Genomic DNA, 25,656 nt, shown 5'->3' on the forward strand with positions numbered 1-25,656 from the left:
GGATGTTACATACACCTGTTTGTCTCATGAATATGACTCAGGAATGGAAATAGTGTATACTGGGTTCTGTGTTCCAGAGGGTAAATGAGAAGTGATGATCAGATTTTAACAGCTGCCAGCTGTTCAATATTCTCTTCAAATCCTTACTGTTACTATGCTGCTTGTGAATACCCAAGACCACACAACTGAAAGATACATGAAAATAGTATGACTGTATTCATATGGAGACTTCAGCAAGGTGTAACTAACCAGCTTGAATTTTGGTTTTTATTGTAGTTTGAAAGAGCAGCAAACAGAGCTGCTGTCCCATTCCTGGAACAACTGTGATGGCACTATTGAGATCTGGATACTGTGGAATGTGGCTTTGCTCTTTAAACAAAGTCAGTCTTCAGAGTACAAGTACATTCGTAGGAATTCCTTTTCTTTTTTTCTTCAGTTCTTTGATTCTCTGTAGTTATCTGTACTTCTTCAAGATTTATGCTGCCTACTGTAATGAGAGCAATTGTATATAATATATGCGGCCTTTGTACTTTCTAGACTAGAGCAGAATTCTTCTTAGTCTTTTGAAAAATGCCTTCATGTCTCCCTAGATTGTTCAGATCTCAGACTTTGAAAGCTTAAAGACCTGTGTTTTTAATATTCTTTGCTTATGTTCTTCCTTGATGGAGATCTGGTAAGATTTAAGAGAGTTAATTGTGAACCAGATCCAGTCAGAAGACCTAATGGGCTTTGTATGTAAATAGGCATTCAATAACAGTTTCACTTTAATGGTGGTGTGGAAAATACATGGGCGATCTATAGACGCAGTAATAAATGTAGGGATTACATGAATAATATCTTTTACGTTTGAGGTTATGGCTGATTAGTGCTACTGTCTGTGATGATTCATTATCAAAAGGCCTAATCATTACAAGATACTGCAGTGTCTTGGGCTACGTGGTGTAATTATCGTATGTGTTCTTCAAGAGAACACAAAGCCTGCCTTTGTCTGGCAGTTGCCAAGTAATTGCTGAATGGTTACGTGTTTGTGATATGAAATGGGAATGAAAACGATGTTTTCTGCTGTGTGACTGCTCTCCACAGTGATCAGTTTGTGTTTGTTTTTTTCTGCTTCATGTGCAAAATGAGTCTCACTTGTTTTATCGTACGATATTTCATGCTGATACTGCTTAGTTTGCAGCTCCATGCAGTTGGGCAATTAAGAAATAGACCTGGAACACAAAGTATTTTGCTTTGGGACTCAGTGTCTACTTGGATAGCAGAGCTTTGTATTTAAATGTTATCAAGGCTTGCTATTATAGACTGAAAACTTGTACCACTTCTGAAAGCCTTCATTATTCTGCTCTGTACTTAAATGTCTTTCCTCACTAAATATGTAACAGTCCTTGGTTGTGGCTGGTGGTTTCAGGTGTGAGGAAAGATGTTTTTCTTAATAGGAAGTTTCTAGAAAGTTTGAGTAAATGAGTCTTTTGCATGCTTAGATGTTTTCTCAAATATATATATATTTTTTCACTTCAATTTTATTACAAAGAATGGAGTTTACTTCCCTCTTCCATTAACTCAAATTATAAGCCTATACTGAAATGAAACATAATAATGCAGAAAGGTGGTTTTTTTTATTTACTGTATAACTTGTAAATAGACTATCATACAGAAATATTATGCTATCTGCAGCGGACTTTAGAAAATGATTTTCATGAAAATAAACTAAAAAAGAAAAAGAATTAGTGCTGTTCTGATTCCAGATATATCCATCACTAGAAGAAATATACTGGGGCAGACAATAAATATAGTTTAACACTTATGCAGTACCTCAAAACCACCATTTGGTGAACTGAAATAATCTTACAGCTTAATTTATATAAATTAATGTGCCTGTCTGACAGGATGCTGTGTTTTTAGCAGGGAACTGAACATCCTCAAAGAAGATTATCTAATTGCTGTAATGCTGAACCTCTTGCCTTATTTTTTGTTCCTAGGGGGAGTGATGCTAAAGCAGCATGGGTGCTCTCTTTGTAGTCACAGTTTTGGTGCTCAGGGTGGTCCATCCCATGCTGTTGAATCATGGCATGAAGTAGGTGACTTCCGTTGGATTTGAAAATAAATAAATTACACTTCCTCCTCCGCTCCCCCTCCCCCCAAACAAACAAACAAACAACAACAAAAAAGCCCAACCTTTTGCTGAATGAGTTGCCACAGATGTCTTTTGGGATCTGATTACTCCTAAACTGTTTTTCTCAGGATACTTATTTAATCTGAGCCCCCAAACCTCCCTTCACTTGGTTCATTAATTAATCCATGCTGCTCATCTTTACACCTGTGGATTTTTAAGGGTGTGTAACATCCAGTATCTTGACATCATTATAACATGTTCAGTGAATGTGTATTTTTCTTCATTCTAATAATTTTAGAGTGCACCACATTTTCTTTTAAGTGTCTCTTCATTAGTTATTGATGAATAGGGTTCTTAAACTGTGAAATAGCTCTCCCAGTCTGTCATTCTGGTTCTGTTCCAACTTCAACATATTTTTGGTTTAGAATAAAATATGATTATTCAACATCTTTAAAAAGAAATTGGACCTGACCTAAGCCTGGCATTAGTTTCTGTTACTCCAGTCTCTTTGAATTGCATCCAATCCAAAGCTAAGCAACTACAGAGAATACTGGCAAGCGTGAAAAAAGATATCCAAACAATTAATGTTATGCTCAGTTTTTCCTAATTACAATATTTCAAAATCCTGTAGTATAAGCTCTCAGGCTAATGAGTAATTGTTTGTGATTAGTAAATAGCCCAGTGGAAAACTAATGTTTTTTTTTCACTAACAGTAAAAGGAAGAAAAGCAACCTCCTCAATTTCTATCCTGTGGGAAAGAATTTTATTATGAGTCAATTTATATAATTTATTTTATTAATAAAGATGAGTGTAAGAGCAATAACAAGCATTGGTATCCCTAGCCTTTATATTTGCACTTCACAATGATTATATGTTATTCTTTTGATAATTCCTCCTATGAAAAGTACTGACTGTGTCCTTGTAGCACAAAATGCTTTGCAGATAGAAAATTGCAGTGTGTCCTCATGTATTCTGAGTAGTCTTAAATGATTTTAGGGGACAGATGTTTATCTTTTCCACTAGGGGAGAATAGGAAAAAGTGGAATAGAAGAAAGGAAGATGACTATTCTGCTATAGACCGAATCACGTTTTTAATGTTTATAGAATATAACAGAGTAATTCCAAACTGAAAAGGAATTTTTTTTATAGCGGAAAAACTTATAGAAATTGTTTTCTTGTTTGTCTGGTAAGGTTTACTTCTTACACATTGATTATCTACAAAGTCAAAATAACTATTAACTCTATAAATTTAAATGTATCAAAACATTATGTATTGGTGTTAGGATACATTATTCCATGAAACTCTGAAGATTTGCTTCCTAATATTTTTGATTGTGGAACATGATGTCTCTCTCCTTCAGTCATGGTCTTTTGGCTGCTCACATAAACTAAATATATTTTTCCCGGAAGCTCTCGTTCTCCATTCTTATTTTCTTGAGGCATGTACACCGTCATTCTTTTCCTGCAGGTCTTTCTTTTGCTTCCAGTGGGACCAAATTTTAAGCCAAGATATTTTTATTTTTTTACTGCCTCAATTATTTAGTATAGCTAAGATAAGCACCCATATTTTCCTTTCCTGAATTATAAATGGTTGAAGGTATTTGAAAATGGAAGTTCCTGCAAGAACTGGAACATCTGGTGATGTTATCCATACTTTGCTATTACAGCCCATAAGAGTGGCCTTAGAAAAAAAACTGTCATTAAGAATGTGCGAGGGAGTTCAGGCTTCTGTCAGCCCTCTGGAATTTATCAAGCTTGATCAATTAATTAAGCAGAGACAGTGGGTTTTATTCAGTGCACACTTCTTCCTATGCTTGTACCCTTATGTTTGATTCATAATTTTGCCAAGGATTATACAAATACATGAACTATAAAGTCACAGCTATAAAACAAGCATACTTCTGCCCTCTTTTTTAATTAAAATGACATGGAATGTTGTTATTTTTTAGGTAATTCATGTATTAAGGTGTATGTGTCTAACCAATATATCTTCATGTAATTCTTTCATTGTTTTTTGAGCACCTGTTTTCAACTTTTGAGGGTTTTATATGTGATACAAGAGGCATATGTGGGCTCACTTACTCTGCCAAGTAAAAATAATAGCTGAACTTCCTCAATGGTTTAATGTTTTTAATAAGAGATAAGGGAAGCATTTAGAGGATTGTTTCATAAGCTGCATTTACTGTTTAATGGAAGTTAAATAAAAGCAAAGCACAAGAACTGGATGTTTTACTTTCAGTCTGCTTGTGGAATATTTGTAAGGACTGATGGTACTAGCTTTATTCAAAGCTGCATGATAGTTGCTAGTAAATCTAGTTAGTGCTTTGCCAGATCTAGAGTTTGCAAACATAAACACTACAATGTACATTTAATCTTCTTGACGCTATTGTATTTTTCTGGAGCTTATGATAAATTTCAGTATATATAATTAATAAAATATTATCCTGTGCTTAAAGAAGCAGAATGAATAGTACAAAGAGCTCTTACATAGTTGTTTAACTCTTGAGAAGGCTTGTTGAAATGAAGTCAATAAAACAATTGTGCATTTAATTGCCAATCTATTTTGTTTTATTAAATGTTCAGTGTTATTTTCTTAATTTCATTACGTAGTAATGGGTAATCAAGTAATGATCAGAGGCTTATAATTTAATAATAGCTTAATTGTATGAAACTTTGGATGGTATCTGTCATCCTGATGGACAGAATATGAATGTATTCTGTATTCAGCAGTAGGGCTGCTCAGACAGTGATACCTTGTAATGTCGGCGGTGGCTGTTGTTGGTAGGGCAGTAGAGGTTTAACCTTCCCACCAATACTCCATTACATGCTATTGCTGCGTGACAGATGGCAGCAGAGAGGTAGTATGACAAAATGGCATTTGACATGGAAGTGAGTATAAAGTAAATGTGTGTTATTTAATTCTCCATGCAGAAAAGATGGCACTTGTTGACATTCATCTGTGTTTGCTAAATGTTTATTTAGAGAGACAGAGACCAAACAGTGAAGGTAGTGTATGGTGCATTTCAGAGATGTGAAAGACAAGCCACGTTCCAAGTGGCCATGCCCAGCTGTCACACCATGAAGTACATCTCAGTCAGCTCATTATCTCAAATTAGTAAAATGTTAGTCTGTCAAGTGACAGCGTATGAATTCCTCCCTGAAGAAACAGTTCAAGGCACAGCCTTTAGTTGGTGAAGTGATGTGCACTCTCTGTTGGGATGGGGAAAGAGTGATCCTTCCAGGTTTCCTGTAATCTAAGCTGAATACTGCAACTTCTAGAGTCAGGACAGAGTAAAAGACAACCTTTCTCTTGCTGGGCCCCATGCCAGAATGAATACCATGGAGCATGTTGCCATTTTGGCTGTAGTGTTCTATGATGCTGACTCTATAATCTGGATTTGGGGGCCTATTGACTTTCATCTGTTTGAGCTGGTAGGAAAAAAAAAAATAATTGCATGGGTAACTATTATAACAGCTGTGAAACAGTGGGTCACCCACCAGCTGTGGACTTGTGTGGGTTAAGAATGTGGTATGCAGGCACTTGTTCACTGCTGGCAAAGAATGCTTAGCTAATAGGTGGCGATAGTGTTGAAAAATAGTATTTTTTAGCTGAGAAATTGTTCTATCAAATGGTGTTATTCTGCTCTTTGTATATGTTGTAGTTTTCATGGAAAGAAACAGGAAGCATTACTTTTGGGGTGAGTTGCATAACTGGATTATTTCAAAATTTTAGAATAGATTGGCCAAATTTTAGTATGTCTTAAACACTTATTTGTATCAAATCTTACTTTTTTTCTTCCTTTAGGGCTAAGTCTAAACTGATTAACACCTAATCTGATGTATTTGCTTTTAGATGTTGCACACCTGACTTAACTGCTTCTAGATTGTACAATGCTGTCTATATTTTTCTGTATTCCATCACACCTGGTGCTTCTGTGGAGTGATTACTTAACTGTGAAGCAAAAGAGAATACTCTAGGTAGGAGAAATAGAGTTGCATGTTCGCAGATTAATGAGTATGCTGGCGTTTACAGTTTTTATTTGGTTTCATGCTAAAAGTGCTTTGTCTTATGTATTAATGTCTTGAACCTTGGAAAGAAGATATTGCTCTACAAATTTGTTAATGCCACTGACACCCTCTGATTCCTTCCCCTGCTTCCTTTTCATGGCCTATTCAAGACTTTTTTCATCTTGTGCACTATAATCATTTATTTTCTTGAAATGCATTTTATTGTCTGAGAATTATAACTGGATGAATATGCAGATGCAAATTCTTCAACTCGTTATAATCAGTATTTTTCTGTTTTGTTTTTTTTTCTGTATACCTCCAAATTATCAGAATGAAAACACTAGTTTACCCTGGAGGATGAACTTTTAAAGTTAAACTCTTTCCACTAAATCAGGATTAAGGATAACAGTAGTATCTGGGCATTAAGACAATTCCTGTTATTAGAATTAATATAACTTCCTAGAGTACTCATTTAACTGCATGTTACTTTATCTTCAAGGTAGGTGATTCCAGCTGAGGGACTGCAGTCAACTTCAAATGGGTTTCATGTAAAGGCCAAAGGTTTCATCTATCCTGTCCTATTTCTTCTCATTTGATCTTTCATTAGCTGGGTAATATCCAGTGCTATAGATCAACCTGAGAAAAATATTCCCTTTGTAATCCTCCTTAAAAGAAGAAAACTATCTCTGAGGAACTAAGATATACCAGATCATCCACTCTTGCTTACTTTAGTAAGCAGCCGCCTGTTATACAGCCACAGATTCCCTTAGGCTTAGCACAGGCTGTGCTAAACCCCCAAGGAGAAAAAACCTGAATATATTTTTTTTCTTATTCAAATATGGGATAATGTCTTTCAATTCAGCCATCCAGTGACCCCTTTTTCATCATGTGTGTTGGGAAACTTCTGCAGATAGAGGTATGGGAGCTGACAATGTGTTTAGCTGTCCTCGGTGCCTCTGTGTGTGATTAAATGTATCAGTGTTGCTGTGAAATAATATCCTTCTAAAGCAAGTTACAGTTTTCGAATGTAGGCTTAACACTCAGTTGCAGCAAGTAATTCAAGCTATGAAAATGAGGTCTAATCTTAGGGGAAACATAAAACAATTAGACTGACCAGAGGTGGAATTTCAGCCTTGATTTACATGCTGTGTATTATCACATTTACTGGTTCTCGTAAACAGCTTCCCAAGGAGTGGGTAAGCTATAAAAGAACACCTCACCTGATTTTTGTCAGTTTTCAGAGGTATTCCCATTTTACTTTTTCTAAGCAAATAGAATGTAGGCTGCTGATTTAAAGCATTCAACACTCACTGTTGGGAAATGAAGAGGTAATTGAATTATGATGGAGGTTTTTACATTCACAGCTTATCTTTTATTCTAAGTATTTTAGCAAACTAGCCAGTCCTCTGGGCTGTTTCAGTGCATGTTTTTCTTGTTTTTCTTGCTATGCATTTCGTTATACTAACATCACCACACAAATATCATCACATTGTCGCACACATCTGTTTCAACTAAACTGTTTCAACTAAACAACATCTATGACGTTCACGCATTCAAAGAAAATGAGTTTTCTTTCCAGTGCTTTTAAAAATTAATAAATAGTTAAAGACTCTAGCCCAGCCCCATCACCTCTCACTCCTGTTGTATCAAACATACATCTTGGTTTTCAATACTATCATCTTATCCCATTTCCTCCACTCCATCTCAGTGGCATTTCATGAGGAAAACCTACTGCTTGTCTGTGACAAAGATCCATGTTCAGTTTTATCTTCTAAATTGTGAGAAGGGATCCTCTTGGGTGCCATTCCTCTTCGCTGCCTTGGAAATCAGATAGAGCTTGATTTCATTTTATACCCATAAGAAGAATACTAGAAAACTAAATAAAGAAGTTCTTTAAAGTAGACTTCAAGTCCAGAGATTTTTTCAGTTTGAGTCAATTTCTCAGAAATACTGTGAAACTGTGAACTGGTTAAAATTAGAGCAAGTAAAGACATAGTCCTAACTATTGATGAAGTATTAAAAATAGGAGTTTAATCTATAATCAAGTAATTGGTTCTAGAGAAAATGACAGAGGGAGTTTAAAATCTTTTGCATCTTAGTGCTTCTGTATGCATTCTACTCTTCAGTAAATTTACATCCCTACTGCTTTGTTGTCCCCTCCCCATTTTTAAACTAAAATGCAAAGAACTATTACTGTTAGTTTGTCATGCAAGTGTGTAGTCCCACTCGAACTTCAACGAGTAACAGAAGATATATTATAGTTTGTACTATTTTGATGTTAGGTCTACAAAATGGTCTGCTTATCTTTTGCTTTAAATGATTTTGCACTTAAATAGAGTTGACAGCTCTTTTCAGTCTTGCAGACCACTTGAGCCAAAGTAAAGTAAATGAAGAGATCTGTATTTGAATGGTCATTGTGGCTCAGATTTTTTCCTTTTAACCTACACCTTCAGAGGAAGGAAATAACAGAAGTCTTGCAATATAATATGCACAGCTGACCTTTTGTGTCCTGGATTGCATCAGAAAGGAAGAAAATACTTCAAGGTATGTGTGCAGTAGGTTGGAACAAGGTTTAGTAAATACTACAGAGACAACTGTGCAACATTACAGGCAAAGGTGAAATGAAAGTATGAATGTATACTGAACTGTCAAAATATTGAAGCAATGTTTTCAGCATCACTAACTTTGCTATTTGTGATGAACTCTAAGGAGTTCATGGAGGTAAATACCAGCTGTGACAAACTACATTAAAAAACAAGAAGGAAATTAATACCAAATAGTACAATCTAAATCTATTAAATGGGAATAAAAAATCAATGTCTAATCCATTGCATGAAGTAATTCTGATTAAATAAAAATTGGCAGCATCTTCTCCATACTGGACAAGATGGTGATAAATCACTGTCTCTGGGATGAGAGAGTGGTTTGAAGGTTGTTCCTCTGATTATTAACATTTTATAAGAAAATGCAGTTTGGTAATTTTAGTAGTGTGTTAAAGTAATACCTCAGGATCCAGCAAGCTGAAGCTTATTATGCTGCTAATTCAGAAATGTACGGAAACAGTTGTTGCTCTAGAAATCTTGCAGCTTAAATAGAGAATTAAATTGATGGTGCGCTACAGTAATTTTAGATAGGTAAGGTCTTTTATAGTGAGGAGTTCCAGAGGTCAAAAACCCCAGAAAGTAGAGAGGAAGAGATAGCAAGAGACTCTAGGCCTTTGATGCAACATGCCAAAGGGCACTTACTCCCAGAGGCAGGGCTGCAGAGACAAATGTTATGGGAGATACCTGACGTGTGAACATCAGTCTAGGCTGAAAGAGAAGGGTTTTTCATTCTCTAGTTCTCTCCTGCTCTTGCTTTTGAGTTTTTCCTTCCAATGTTAGATAATAATCAGAGGAATTCCTGCAAGACGTTCAAACTTGGCATGCTGCTATGAAGGATGATGAAAGACTTCTTATTCTTGGCTTGCATTGGCCAGAATTCATTTGCTTTTCTGCCTGCCTTGAATCAGGGCTCTGTCAGGATATAATGATGTTTCTTGTGGCTACTATGATGAACACTTTTGCTCCCATGTTTCATGCTTCTGTTTAGCCTTGCCTGGTTAGGCTCTTATCTCCTGCTGCTTTAAGGATCAGCAAGAAGTTGAATTTGTGGAGGGGAGTGTGGCCAGGTGGGAGAGAGGAGGTCTCTTGAGTAGAGCTGAGCTGGGCACTGCAATGCTGCTCTGAATCTGTGATAAGTGCTTTGTTTGTCAAGCTGTGTGCTTGTGAATGGTTCAAGCCATACAAATGTCACTAGCATAAATAAAGAATTTTGTGTAGCTTAGAGACTATTTTTGTCACCAAACAGTGCTTGTTACAAAATATATTAGTGCTGTTCAATGCATCAGCATAATTAGTGCAGTCTGTTAACCAGTGTATTTCATCCAGTACTTCAGTCTGTGTTTGCTGACAATACAATTACAAAAAATCACAAACTAACTGAAAGAACAATGCAAATACGTTTGTCTGTTTGCTGTTTCTTCTACCATGGCAGCTTGCCAGAGATGACATGCTTCACTAAATGTCACTAAATATTATGTGCTTAGGACTTAATTATGCCTTTAAGGCATTGGCCCTTTCAGGGAAGAGAGTGGATGACATAGCTTCCTTGAGAGCTCTGAGCCATGAACAGCCTGAGAAAATGGGACTGTTGACAGCATGGTGGGAAATCAAAAGGAAAGCTGATCGTCTATTTGAAAGGACAGAGCATATGTGCTTGCCCAACACCTTCTCAGCTCTGATGATGGCTTAAGCTATCTCACTGCTCAGGGCATTAAATAAATCTGTTAAAGCTGTGTCTGCATCTGTAGCCTCAAATGCTCTTTCTGTCCCATTGTCTATGCACTACAATGGGAAGGTAAGTGCCAGGCTACAAGATTTTTCATTAATTTTTTTAAAATCCACTTCAGAAGCTTTGTCCAATAACTACTGTGAGCCAGAAAGTCTGAAGGGATCAGTCTACACTGGGGAGTCTTGCTAGCCTTCCTAAAGAGACTAGCAAGTAGACAAACAGAGCAGAGGGGAGAGAAAACTGTATCTTCATGATAAACAGCACACAGGAAGGCTCTTTGCTTTGGTCCTTCCTTTTAGAGCTCAGGGCCCTCACAAAACCTTTGTGTGTTATCCCTTTTGCTTGTAGTCAGCCCACACTTCTGACTGGATGCTCACTGAGACCCTCAGGCAGTGGTGCCATGCTATAGCTCTCTGAGAAGCAGTAGGGATGTGATGAGAGGATGAGTGAACAAAAAGGTGAAAGAAGGAAAATAATTTTCTGAGTACTTAAGTAGAATGCTTCTTATTAGCTATCTGCATTTACTCTTCTTTTGCTTTAAAAAATGGAAACAAATAAGATCTTCATTTTTAGAAGCAAAGTGTTCATCCAGTTATTGTGACCTATGAGGGCTGAAGACTTAAAGGTACAACTTATGATCAGGGATGCTCAGTTAGTGATTAGACCTGCACCCATGCAGAAAAATGTTTATGAAAATTTTTGTTGCTGACAAAGTATGAAAATAATGTTAATGTTATTCTTCTTTTTCCTCAGTGGAAATAGTTGGCAGATTCTGATTCTTGAAAAGAATGCATTTCATAGCATATCTATAAGCCTCAGAATATATACACCTGAAGGTATTCCCTGGGAGCACAACAAAACCAGGATTATATTGCACTATGGAATTCTGTATGATGTAGCTGTCAAATTATTTCATGCTGCCTTTTTTTCCCTGACAACTTCTTATTCTATAGTTGCCATTCTCCTTAGTATTTAGTCTACTCTTAGTGGCTCTCTTTTTCTAGGAAGTACTTTTGAAGTCAACCATTCCAGGTGTGAGACAGTAGTGCTTATCAGTAGGGCTGGGTTTCCTAAAAGCTGTGTATCACATCATGTGATTTTAGGCTTTCATCTCTTCACACAGTATTTGAATTTCAAAATCTTCATAATATCCAAGTTACAAGAGCAAGTGCTTAAACTGGGTAACTTCTTCAGTGTACTGAAGTACTTTCAGTACTTCCTCTCAGTTCACAAAATCACTGTGATGAGTAATAGTTCTTAAGTTCAGGAATCACCTCCAGCAGTCACCTTTCCTATGCCCTTTTCTGCCAGTTCTGACGTGAGCTTTCCTGCAGGTCTTCTCTCTGTCTGGCCTCAAGCTTTGAAGAAATAAAATGACATCTGTCCTTAATAGTGTTTGCTCCCTGGCCCCACTCAGTGACTTTGACTTTTCACTGATTCTACACCTCTTGTCTGAGTTCTTTGACAACTTGAGTCTACCATCCATACATGTAAATAATAACAGATTTTTGCAGCAAACCCTTTCATCTTCACTATATGTTTTCTCAAACCCATCTGAGCTTAAGTACTATAGTATAAAAGAATGTAAGCAACATACTGTAGTCACAAGCACTGTCTTTCAAACAAAAGTCAGCTGGGATCTAACAAATGGGGAATGAAGATTTGCTGTTCACATGAGTTGTTTGACTTTACTCTAGACTTCCACAGAGAAAAATGTTCCAGAACATTAATGTCTTCCTTGCTGAAGTATGTGTAAAACATGAACGCATTCTAACTTGTTGTCTTCAGTGATATTCATACAGACCACTGGGATTACAATGATGCGTGTTTTTTTAATACTGAAATGAAATTTAACTGCATTAGAATATGACTCACTGTATGTCTTTTCTATGTCTTCTCTCATTCTACTGGTAATGTCAAAGTCTGATCCCCGCTTCGAGTTGAAGTGATGAATGATTCCATGTTTAATGGTTACTTGTGAAATACCTTAATTTTTTTTTTCCTGTCAGTACAAAGACATTTTATGAACTTATGTTGTTCCTCTTTTCTTGCTGAGTATGTGTCTGGACAGTAACATGTGTTTTAAATGTTTTGTAGGAACTTAAGCTGAATCCAGAATAGTGAGGGGAAAATCTCAAGTTATCTTTTTGCCATATATTGTTTAATGGTGCATATTTAATTACAATTCACTAAATAACACCTTCAAATCTGTATCTTGTGCTTATGGCCTTGTATTCATGTTGTTCACTGCAATTGGTGCTCTTAGGATAGAGAAAGAGAAGTCTGTTTTCAGAAGTGTCAATACCAAATGATGCAGTGGGACTTAATAATAAAGAGCAGGGTATTCCTGGTATAAATGGTCCCTGTGGAAAAACAATGAAATAGTTCCAATTCTAGCTGGATGTATCCTCTCAGTGCTTAGGTTAAATGTCAGATAAAGCTCACTAAAAGATTTTTAGTTTCCTATGTAGTGGTTTTATAAAATTTATTATGTGCCTCACAGTGACTTAAAAGCAAGCTACTAAATATCCCAGTTAAGAAGCTATTGAGACTACAAAGTGAAATACACAAGAGCTATGAAATTTCAGAGTTCAAGCTGTCTGAGATCTCAACTTGGTGTCATAATATATGGTATGATAGTTCTAATCTTTCCTTCTTTATTTTCTGTTGCTTTCCTATTTTCTGCATTACTTAATACTTTCCATGAAATGTGTGGGGTTTTTTTTTGTTGCATTTATGTGTATTTTCACATTCATTAACTGCCTACTATTCCAACCCTATGTATTAATGTGTGCCTTTATCCCTACATCTATTAGAGGATAAGTGTGTGTTTAAAAGACATGTTAATAAATACAGGTACTGTCTGCATGCTGTATGTGAGCATCTGAAATACTAAAACTTGTTTAAGTTTTAAGCAATGAGGGCTCAGTTTGGAAGAGGCCTCACTTGTAAAATTCTTCACGTTACAAAAACAGGTTTTTTTTAATTATAAGTTGACTATATGAACACTTGTATTCTGGAAATCTATCTGTAAGTAGTCAGTGTAGTCAGAGCACAAAGTAGGAAGGGCTGATGAGGGAAATTAATGGTGGTTCTGTGCCCAGAGTGCAGTGGAAGTGGATGCATTTATATTGAACAGGAATAGTAATAGTTGCACGAGCAAAGCTATCCTGGCTGATTTTGGCTTTTTTTTTTTTTTTTTTAATGTGCTATTCTTGTATGATCTTGGATATATTTTCAGAAGCTAGAAAACTTTTAAATTCTACCTGTGAAGGAATTATTTCGTAAAAGTGAACAGGAAGCATCAAATATCAAGATTTGCAGTGCAGAACAATACAATTGGAACTACTAGAATAATCTGATAATGGTGCCAGACTGATTGCGAGAGTCAGGTGCTAAAGGAAGGTGAAATGTGCTTTTGCCATTGATTTTTATAACATGGGAATAAAAGTCAGGGCTCCTAGTGCAACTTCAGATTGTGCATTGCTGCAGGTTTCATTAGAATTTCTGTTTCTGCTATTGTAGATTCATTGTTGCTTATAATCTACTCAGGGCCTTTCTGTTCACAATGCATGTCTTCTATTATAGTAGTTTCTCTTATGTTTTATGCAAAAAAAAAAAAAAAAAGAAACAAAACAAAACAAAAAAAACCCAACCCTTTATTTTCCATAGTACCTGTCCATTTCCCAAGACCTAGTTTTCTGCCAAAGCACCCTGGACATCTTTCCTCACTCAGAGTTTCTTGTTTGCTTTTGACTAAAGTCTTTCTGCATCTTCTTCTGTCTCTGCACTGTGCTTGTGTCAAGAAAAGAAACAAAATATGCTGACTGCTCTCTCTTCACTTTTGATGTGTTGGAGCTTCTTCAAAATAAGCTTAAAGGAAAAAACCTCAGGCTCAGCAGGCAATAGCACAGAAAATTTCATTCAAAAACTGTAAGTCCAGAGCAATTAGGTAAGTGGAAAGTTTGGACCAGGATTAGTGTTAAGTCTCATCCTTTACTTCAGGATGCTTCCATCCTAAAGCAGTATTTACACCTTGAACATTATGTTGCAGTCACTTGAAGGCCCGAGTCTATATTGCTGCAGGAAAGCAAATACATGTGCAAGTCATAATTTTGTGCTCAGGCTGTTTTTTAAACAATTGCTATGACAATGTGATGCATGATTTGTGCTATGGATGCCCTAAGTGAAATGTTGGGTGAAATAGAATGCACTTCATTGCTATTATACTAGTGACAGTAACATACAGTAAATGTCTTCATTGGATCAATCCGTTTTTTCATTCCTGCCTATTTTCCTTGGACCGACTTATTGGAAGCTGCTTGCCCAATCCCATGATCTGTACCATCAGTCATTTTTAATGGTACAGAACTGAATTGCAAAATGTGATTTTGCTTTACTGGTTTATATTTGAATGGCTGCTAGTGGTGGTAGTAGTAGATTTATCTTCTAACATTTTATTTTTTGAGGACCTCCTCTCTTAATTCTTAAATTAAGTGCTGGAAATAGTCACTTGAATGCCTGTTTGTATTAACATTTATTGTGACATTAATCTCACTAACAACATATAATTTGTGGAAGCACCTAATTGTTTCACTAACAAATATAACATTTTGGAATATATTTTTCAGTGAAGTTGTCAACTGAGCAATAAATTTTTATTTAACAGACTGACAAGGCTTGCTATTCAGAGCTGCCATGACATGGAGTATTACAGACCACACTGTCTCAATTTGTGCTAGCTGTAAATCTAGTTTTCAATAGGAAGAGGCTAGAGATAAACTTGGAGCATTGTGTCAGCTGGTGGAAAATAGAAACTGTTATCTTTCTGTGAAGCAGCAGTGACAAGACCTGATAGCAAAGGGCAGCCCCACAATATGATTAATCACTTAAAAAGCCAAAAGGTTCTATTATTATCATCACGTATGAGCCATAACACTTCAGCAGGTAAATCCTAGTTAGGACTTAATTTTTATCTTTAAGAACTGACAATCATGAAGCATCTACCACAGTTAATATAGATGCCCAACAGTGCTTTTAAAGCACATAATGGTTTCAAGATTCAGTACTATAACTAATTTGGAGATTAAGTATGAGGTCTTTGTTTTCATTCCTTATGTAGCTATGTGGAACTAAGTTTTCATAGAATCACTTAATTGGAAGGGACCCTTAAATGCCATCTGCAATGAACAGGGATATCCACAGCTAGATCAGGTTGCTTATGGCCCAGTCAAGCTTGACCGCCTTGTATGTCTCCAAGGATAGAGACCACATCTATGGACAACTTGTTCCTGTGCTTCACCCGTGGTTTTCTTCCATTCAACTGTCAAAGGTTCTGAGAAAATATTGGTAGACCTCCTTGCACTTGAAGTGGCTAAGCTCTGTGGTCAGACTGCCAGCAGCACCACTCCTCTCAGCCTGACAGAGGCACAGTCTGATATTTCAGGTGAAATGACAACACCTTTTTTTCAAGTAGAAAAATTGCTGTTTTTACAGGAAGATAATTAGGATTCAAAGGTAATTATTATGAATATTCTTTATCTGATTATCACTCAAATTTGTACTATTTAAATGACTATCTTTAATAATAAGTATGTACTGTCAGCAAAACCACAACATCCTTATTTGCAAATAAGGCAAACTATATGATTTTTTTTTTTTCTTCTCATGTAGTACTTTTCAAAGTAAAGACAAGGCTGCAGAATGTATTGATGGGATATTTGTGAAGGGACTTCGCAGAATGTATTGATGGGATATTTGTGAAGGGACTTCTTGAAAGGAGGAAGAGAATTTATGGGTGTGGGAGAATGGCACATGCCTTTTTCATGGAAATCATTTTTCCTTTGCTGTCTTAAAATAACATTTTTTGTGGCAGTAACACATAAAGCTGTCTTTCAACACTGAACATCTTCTGTCATGAGACTCTTATAAAGATCTACATATTAAAGGAAACAATTCAATTTTACTGAAATGTCTTGACTTGAAGTATTTTCCGGAAGCCTGTGGGATAGGAAATGGTAACCCCATGTGGTAACGGCTGTTGGAGCAGTGTCTAAGACAAAAATAGTTTTGGCATCTGGGGTGTTTATCTAGCAAGGCTGTGCTCTAATCAGGAGGAAGGGGACTGCAAAGCTGTGGAAAAGCACAGTGCTGTGAGTTCTACCTAGTGAGTGCAGGTTCTTCAACATGGATGGTAAAGGCAGCTCTTCTGCCTGAAGTTGCTGTTGGGAACTCCTCCTGATTCAATTATCCAGCAAAACCACTTCAGTGCTAGGCATGGCAAGAATGCCCCAATACTTGCTAGTCAATAGCTGGTAGATTCAAGATGAGTTTTCAGCTTTTCTGTTCCAGCACTGTTTTTGTGGTTCCTGCACATTGGTCAAAATTTGGGCCTAACATGGGCTATACACTCCCAGCCCTTTGCAGGGAACAAAGAGTGAAAAGATGATCTGAACTGTTTTAAGACAATGCAAAGTTTAAAATGCACAATGAAATTCAATTTGTTACATCCTACCATCAACTACAACACAAGTAAAACTGAGATTTTCCTTCCCCCTTCTTCCATGCTCCCTTCCTCCCCTTGCCTTGTGATGTGGAGAACAAGAACTTGTTGCCCTGTCTGTTTCTCTGTCACCTTTGCCTCCAGAGGCTCTCCTACTTTTCTAGCATTGGCCTTTTTTAAGTTGGGTCTGCTGATTTGTCAGTGAGCAGCCAGGGTGCAGGTAAGGAAGTGACTGCACTTTTTTTTTCTAGTAGCTTGGGCTTATATTTCTTAGAAGCTGCCATAAAAGCATATATTCATAAATGTGAGTTTACAGTTCTTTAGAAATTAGAGTCAGAAGAGTACCTGGGGGAGAGAAGCTCTTGGTATGTGAGAGCACTATGACATTTTACTGAGTCTTAATAGCTCTAAAAAGTATTTTAATAATTGTTATGGAGTAAATTCTGTATTCTCGTTTCTCTCCCCAAAACATGGGAGGAGAAGGGAATAATTATATTGACTAAGCTATTCAATAAATTGGACAAGAAATCTGATGTAACAGTTCTCAACTGCAATTAGCACATGACTTCAGTCTATGTAAGAAACCATTTTAACACTACTTTGACTGCCTTTCTTTTCTGCTGCCTCTTGCCTTGCTGCATCCATCTGTTGTGCCCTTTCATTCCCAAAGATATATTTTTTCCTTAGTGCTCATAAGAGCAGTGATCCTTTAGTGTATGATTATGAAATGCTGAAGATAAGAGGACCTTCATCTTTGCCTGGGGCTTCTGCCTTCCTTCATTCTCATTTTCTGTGAGATGCAGAGTCTGTCCAGACAGGGATAATCTCTGCAAGTGGAGCCCAGTTAATGAAAGATATGAAAATAAACTATGTTCACCAAGGACATATCTTAAACTGAGCCAAGGCCACAAATGAAAGCATTCAGGCATATGGCTCATGAACTTTTCTCAGCATCTCTGTTAGTTAAATAACAGATGTGACATGCTTGACTTAACAGTGCTTGATATAGAAGATGATATAGTAGAAAGGATGTCTAATAGAAAAAAAATCGATCTTCACTTTAATTTTTATACATAAACACAAATGAAGCTTTTATTAGAAATTAATATTCTTAATTCATTAGAAATTAATATTAGTAGTAATGACGTATAAGAGTACTCTCAAATTGAAAACTAGAAAGTCTACATCAAATAGGAGTATTTGTAAATATTCTATAAATGTGATATTAAATTTTAGGGAAAAATATATAGCTAACAGATCTGTGGCAAGGTTTTCTTAAGTGTGAGATTTAAATATAGCCCATATCCAGTTCTTGCCTTTTCTTCAGTGTTGTTTAGTAACTGATCTTAGTGTGAGAATCTTTAGCTATTTCTTTGCTTTAAATCTTAATTCTCTCTTAATTGTAAACATCATTCTTTCTCCTCCACCCCACTGTAACAGAAATCCTTTCAAACCATGTGCAAGTCTTACTAGCAAATGTCTGTCATAACTGGATTGCTCAACTGATAAATAAATTCCCTGATGTCCTATTCTAATTGGCACTTGAACTGTGCTGTCAGCTGTGCTGGTCTCCGTACCCCAGTGTGCCTCCGTGGGAGAGATCAGCTCTGACAGTGCTGAAGTTTTTTATGCCTTGTTTTATTTCTTTCTTGCAGCAGGCTGGGTTTCTGTTTAAATTGTCTCTTATAATAAGTCAAGACAGGTTGGTCATTAGCAGCAAATGCTGGAAATCCTAAATCACCTTCAAGAATGACCCTCCAAAAAAACAACATGATCCACAGTTATGGATCCACTTTGGGCTAGGATATGGTCTAGTCCTTGGTCAGCTGAGAGGGATCAAGCTACTTCTTGCAGCCAAATCTAGCTATCTACTCAGTGTCCCCATGGGTTTTGGATTTAGGGATAAAGCAACTCATTTCACTATTTGTTTTTTCTGATAGACATCAACAATCAATTAAATATAACTTACTGTTTATGTTCTTTATTTTTTACTAGATTTTTGAAAAACTTTTGGTTTTGTGAGGAAGGATGGATTTCTTCAGAGAGCTATAGATTTTTCCTATCTTTGGGAATTTGGGGTAGCAAATTAACAAGTAGCTATTCTGTTCTGCCAACAAGTTGAAGCACATTTCAGAATAATTGTCTGTTAGATGCTACAGATTATTTCCATGATATTTGCTCAAGACTTTTGCTGGAGCTCTGGGCAGATTTGGCCCCACTATGTCTACATTTATTTCATGTGTCTGTTTCCTCATAAATGTTAGGCATAGAAGATGATTTCTGTAGTTGAAATTAACAACTTGGGTAAGAGACTCTTACTTATCCATATATGCTCATGTAGTGGCATGGGGATATGCCCAGCATACAGGCACAGTCATGACCTTTATTGTCCAGGTGGGATTTACCCCATGCTGAATGCTGTGTTGTGTGTTACAGCCCATTTCTAATTTTTTTTCTTTTTAATGTTAGAACAGATAATTTATAAATCATGAGCCTTTGTGTTTAATCTCCTTAAATGTCATTGAATGACTGTAGCATACATTTTAATAAACATATGATTTCATTAGGCAGTAATCTTGCAGAGAACATTCTTAGGAAATTATGACCAACTACAGACTCAGCTGCACCTTCTTTGCTCTGAATTGGACCTGAGTGCTGAATGGTGGTGTTAGAGAGAAATAACCTTGTAGTGATGGTAAGAGCTTTGTGTGTACTGAAGATTGTATTAATGGACACATGCTTAAATCTGCCAACCATGAGGGGGAAAAAATTTGAGTTGGTTATTACAGAAAGGAAATCAGAAGTATAGAAACATAATGGTGAACTTTAGTCAATGAAAGTCAAATTAAGTTGACTCATGAATCTGTTGAGCAAGGTGCATTCTTCTTTCCCCAGCCCTCTTTTGCACTTAACAGTTGCAATATAACATCCCTATGCAACAATATTTTAATATTCTTTGTTTTCCTTAAAAAAGAAAAATGCTATCAGTAGGAAGCATAGCTAGCTAAATGACTGTCTCGCTAAACTGATTTTAATGCAGCAAGGTGTCAAGTGCAGTGACATTGTATTGGCACTGAATTGACTTGTTCATTTTATATATTGAAGTACAAAACTCTGCTGCTTGTATCATTATTTATTGGAATTGGGAGCTGATGGTTTGATGCTTTGAATTGGCATTGTAGTAAAAACAATTACATATATTAAAAAAAAAAAATCCAATCCTGTTATGTCATATACATAACTTTCTTTTCCTGTCTACCTGATGTGAATAATGATATCAATAAAGCTGCTTAGGATGCAAGTTACCAACTTACATCAATTCTGGTCCTGTAAAGGTGAAGAGTTTTTGGAGGAAAAACATGTGTTTCTTCTTGGTAACTCTAAATACAGCCATTAAAAATAGAACTATCCACCTATAATGTTAAGATTTTTTTAAAAATCTCTTTATGCCCAAGCCACATCACCTGAAGAATTGTTTTAGCAGAGACATAAAGAATATTTCCAGGAGAAAACCAGAGAGAATGCTAAATCCATCAGTTAATGGTCATTCATCTTGTTAATACAAATATACCATTAGGAAAATGTTGTACCATGCAAGGTCTCCTTTTCAGCAATAGCAGATATTCTCTGGGAAAGAGGAAATGTGACCTTTCTTATTTAGACCCATATTTGTTGCAGTACATTATAATTTTGTTGTGACTTTTTGATTGTTGGACCAGAAAAATAGGTGGCAATGTCGTGTAACCCCACTGGGGAAAGTAGGCCTTTAAAATTTGCATTCCTCTTTCCTTTTTTAGTTTAGTTTTTTTGTTTGTTTGTTTTGTTTTTTTCACTGAGAAATAGTTGTCTTTCTTTTGAGGAGCTTACTGCAACTTCAGAGAATCTCAAGACATCACAAAAAGACTTTTTTTTTTTTGTGATCCCTTTTGTTTATTCATAAAAGATGGCTTAATGGAATTCATTCTTTCCAACTTGCACACTTATTTAAAAGTCGAAATCTAGCTGCCAAGCAAAATAAACACAGCAGGGTAAGCTGCTGTGGAAAAACAAGGCATCAATATGTAGTTTCATTGAGCTGACAAAGTGAAATCATAATATTAACCTAATAATAGCTTTGTGGAAAGCCAATCATAACACCATTATTTAAATACTGTAATAGATTTTGAATCACAATAAGCCTTGTGAGATAAATTCTTTGCTGCAGAGATTCATGTTTTCTTTTTCATTTGTAGATTTGTGATTTATAAATCAAAGAGCTTGTAGTAAAGCAGGTAAGGCAACTAGTTTTGTCCTAAATAGACTTCTGCATCCTAGGCTGCCTGGTGCGGTCAGATCTGGTGGCAGTTAGCTGCCACCCTGGGGAGGTTGTGCTCTACAGCTATCCTTATTATGTTACTCCTGGTGTTCTAGAGTCAGAATAGCTGGGGTCACAGATAAAGGGTCTTTGACCTATCTGCACAGATAATTCTATTCTTATGATACTTCACCTTTAGGAACACATCTGCTTTTCATGCAAATCTTCAAATGACTATTTTCCTGTGGGATATAGATCTGCTATGGAGAGGTAGTTCATCAAGACACCAAGCTCTGCTCCTTGCTCTGCTGTGAATATAGAACTGCGGCAAACCACTCTGAACATGGAAGAATTAGCAAAACTATTTTACTGACTTTGTTATTAGGTGTTATTTCCTCTCCCTATGATCTGATTTATAATGGCAAAAGCTGGTAACAATCCCTGAGAAAGGAGTTTGAGGCTTGAATTGGGAAGCCAAATAAGAAGTGTAGTTCTTCCACTCTGAGATGAATTCAGATGACATTCAGCAAAAGTAAATAGGATCTGGAGCCTTTACTCTGTCTTGTGAAGTGTGAGGAGTACTCCCTTAAGTTTTGAGGAGCTTTTCAAATACTGATTTAGGGAAAATGTGTGTTCAGGGCTATGAAAGAGTCTGTATTCTTGGTAAATAACCTACTTAACTGTTTTGCAACTAGAACCAAAGTAAAACAGCACACCCTTCCTTTGAGTCTGCATTGTAAGTTATTCTGTTAGCTGCACTGTGAATTCTGAAAGTTCAAGCTCTGGAAAAAAAAAAAAATTGGATGGCGAACAAAGCGTTTTGCATAATAAATCCCTCTCTTGTATGTGAAATGTGAGTGCTAGTCAGTGAAACCTCAGTGATTTCCCCTCTAATATGTAACTATATAGTTTACTTTTTCTCCAGTGTAAGTGTATAGCCCTGAATTCTCTGCCAGCAATTCAGGCTATGATATTAAAGAAGAATTTTCTTCAGCAGGAGTGGCTTCAGAGACCAAAAAATGGAACTCTGGTGTTATCTTTGACAACACAGGTAGTCTGGCCAGCTGGCAATAGTGACTGCAGGGGAAGTCCATCTTCTGCAGAATAAGGGTGCTCGAGGAGGGGGATCTGAGGGCTTCTTTCTTGTGAGTGACAGTGTGTTATCTTACTGACAAATTCACTCATGTTTAAAGGATCTGTTCTTTTAAATAATTTTTTTTAAAAAAAGTGGAATTGTTATATGCAATGTTTAGGAAAAACAAGCACTTTATAACTTATTTCCTTCCCTGATTAATCACTGAGGAACTGTGACTTTCTGCACAAGTGTGTATGAGAGTATAGAGTCTCCTATGTGGTGAGAAGAATTTCTCTTCAAACACAGTATTTTCTGAGATTAACAGAACCTCAAGCAATGGGTAGGAGCTGCTGTAGCTGCAGCACAGATTTAGGGTGGCTTATTTTTTTTTTCCCCCTAAAATAAAGCCACTCACCAAAAAAAACTTCTGCAGATATACTTGGTTGTGCTCTGGGAGCTTTGTATGTGACATGGAAATGCCTGGGTTGAAAGAATAGCTAGAAACTGATACTTAAGAGGTTGTGCAGGTTCTTCTGCTAATCAAAGCACTAATGCCTATGTATTATGCAAATCCCATTGTATTACATGTGTATAAACTGTACAAATATTGTAATTCCCTAAATAATAGAAATAATGTGATTTAGCAGGGAAGAGGTCTTACAGTGATAAGGCTCTCTCTTCAGAGCAGAGGCCAGAATAAATGAACATGTAAGTCTGAAATTACTCCTCGCTGTCAACCACTGCATTGTAAGTTAAATTAGAACTCGCTGTTTTATGATTTATTTATTAATTTTAATACTGGAATAATATAAAGCCACTTTCTTCCACCTTTCTGCCATATCTTAATCATATGCTACTTTGTGAGAGATTTTCTGCTGCTGTGTGCTGTCAGCCCTCTGTAACATGATGCAATCCTGAAATACTCAATTTCAATATTTTGTGCAGTGTTTTTTTGCAGTGTGGTATAAGGAGGAAGGGTAATGGGATCAAGCTTGTAGTCCTTGTAGTGACAGACAAAATTTACAGTGGAAACCCCTCCTACTTGCAATATCATCAGTGGGGAAGAAAAAAAAAAATCATGTTATTTTTCCATAACTCAATTCATTTCCAAGTGAGTCAAGTACATGTTTATTTATGTTGCCTTTCACATTACTGGTACCAAAGGATGAACACAATTTCTCATTGGAAAAGTAGATGATCTGTGAAACTAAAAAATGACTGGATTCAACTACAAATGTGTTTGTGTTTCCTGTAGCTAATGTGTCTGATGGTTGACAATGCAAAATGTTCAGCTGAGAAATGTCCTTTCTCTCTGATCCTTCCTTGCAGTGTAGCTCCTTGGGGTTCAGTTTTGGGCTTTCTGCAGCACTAACAGGTCGTGAGGTACAGAGCAGGAGGTGGAGCAGGTAACAACACAGGTGCCAAATGTGACATGCAGATGCCAGGTGGATGTCTTTGCGTCTGGGCATGTTTTCTTTTTTTCCAGCTATAGGATGAGAATTGAAATTGAACAAGATAATCAGTTGGTCACAGGACAAGAAAGTTCTCCAGGATAGGCTTAGTACATGTTTTGTTTTCCTTTCAGATGAATTAGTACTGCAGATGAAGAAGCAGCGATGATAGTGGTAGTTAAAGCACTTCCTATAATGATAACCTTTGTTTCTGGTGGGAATAGACAAATGAGCTATTTGGGCTGAATCTCTTACAAATTTATCTTGCTTTTGGAGAAGTTAGTTGAGATCACGGACAATATCTGCACTAAAGGCTAGATGAGTCTATCGTAGTGTATTTTTCTTAAGGAAGGAAAAGCCATTTTCGAATCAGAGCAATTATATGCATTGCTTTGGTATGTAGTTATATTTATGTATTTAAAAAGTCATACTATGTAGCTAATTTTATTCTCAAGTTTATTGTGACTTACAAAAAAAAAAAAATCTGATTTAATTACTTTAAATTTATGAATTACCCTTGAGTTAAAAAATCACCAAGTGCAATAAATTGAAAAAATGTCTCTGAAGAGTTGTGTTGCTTTAGAGCCTGTGTTGTCTTCAGATTGCCTTCATTCCCACAAACGTTCAGCCTGGTGGCCAGCAATAATTCGGGGCATTTCTTAGTATATGTGTTTTCACCTTGTTTTCTATACTTTTTCCTTCATATCAAGTTTACAATGAACTGTTTTCTCTCTGTCCTGTTAGCCAGAGGTGTGTGACAATTCAATTTACTGTCAAAGCATGAAGTGGTTTGCCTCTGGAAGTGACTGGGGTCTTTCTAGTTGTTTTCTCCTTGGTTACACGGTAGTTAGCTGTTCAGCCTGTGTTAATTTGAGCAACTCAGGTTTCAGCCTTTGGCAGGAGAAAGAATTTTACTTGGCTGAAGCTTCAAAGGTTTTAAGATAGATCTACATGGAGCATAAAGCCAAACAGAGGTAAATTGAAACTGTCCACTGCAAACAGAATGCTGAGTTCAGTTTCAGCAGCAAGTGTTAGCTGCTCCTGTGTAGTTTGGCAGATGGCTTCTGTAGAGAGTGAAAGGGAAGCAGGGATTATTTACTGGCAGCTGGAACTAAGCTATAAACAAGAAAACAGACTATTTATACAGGTAGAATATGAGCTTTATTATATTTAAAGAAATGCACGTTAGTGACTGCGGTGCATAATTGCACTGTTAATGACAGATATGTCATTCAGATGAGTAGCTATTCCAGCACTGTGGGTTCTCATTTGGTCTGAAGTGACTCATTTTAACAGCCCAAAAGGAGGAGGGAGTTGCTTTTACACCTTTCTAAAAAAAACAAACAAAACATAAACAAACCCACCATGAATGAGACCCTTTACAGTTCTTGTCAGATTAACAAAGTGCTTTCTTTGTGAAGGAAAATTATTTCTTTTTCTCCATTAGCTTTCAATTATTACAGTTTAGTTATTTCTTTTCTTAATACTGTTACCTCCAAAAAGGCATTTTTTACCTTGTCCTAAGTGATATTAAATTTCAGGGCAGGTCAGTTAATGGACTGATCAGGTGCAGTCAGAGGCAGCTGTTTCACATGGACCAGAAAAAAGACACTCTATTTTCTTGGCTTGAAACTTTGCAAGTTTAATAATTTCAGTGTTAAATCCAAAGTTTTAGGAACTGCGTCATGCATTATGAGCAAGAGGGGAGTTTTGTTGTAGTTACAGACTGAACTCAGTTTCTAGTCAAGCAACAGCAGTTCAGAAGGTAGTTCAGAATGGGGCTCCAACTTCAGGCAACAGGACACAAGGGTTGCCCAGTTTGCTGTTGTGCTCTTCTTTGATGAATTTCTCTGTGGTTGACTATTTTCAGAGGGTGTCAAC

Source organism: Coturnix japonica, chromosome 7, assembly GCF_001577835.2.
Source record: "Coturnix japonica isolate 7356 chromosome 7, Coturnix japonica 2.1, whole genome shotgun sequence".
Taxonomy (NCBI): domain Eukaryota; kingdom Metazoa; phylum Chordata; class Aves; order Galliformes; family Phasianidae; genus Coturnix; species Coturnix japonica.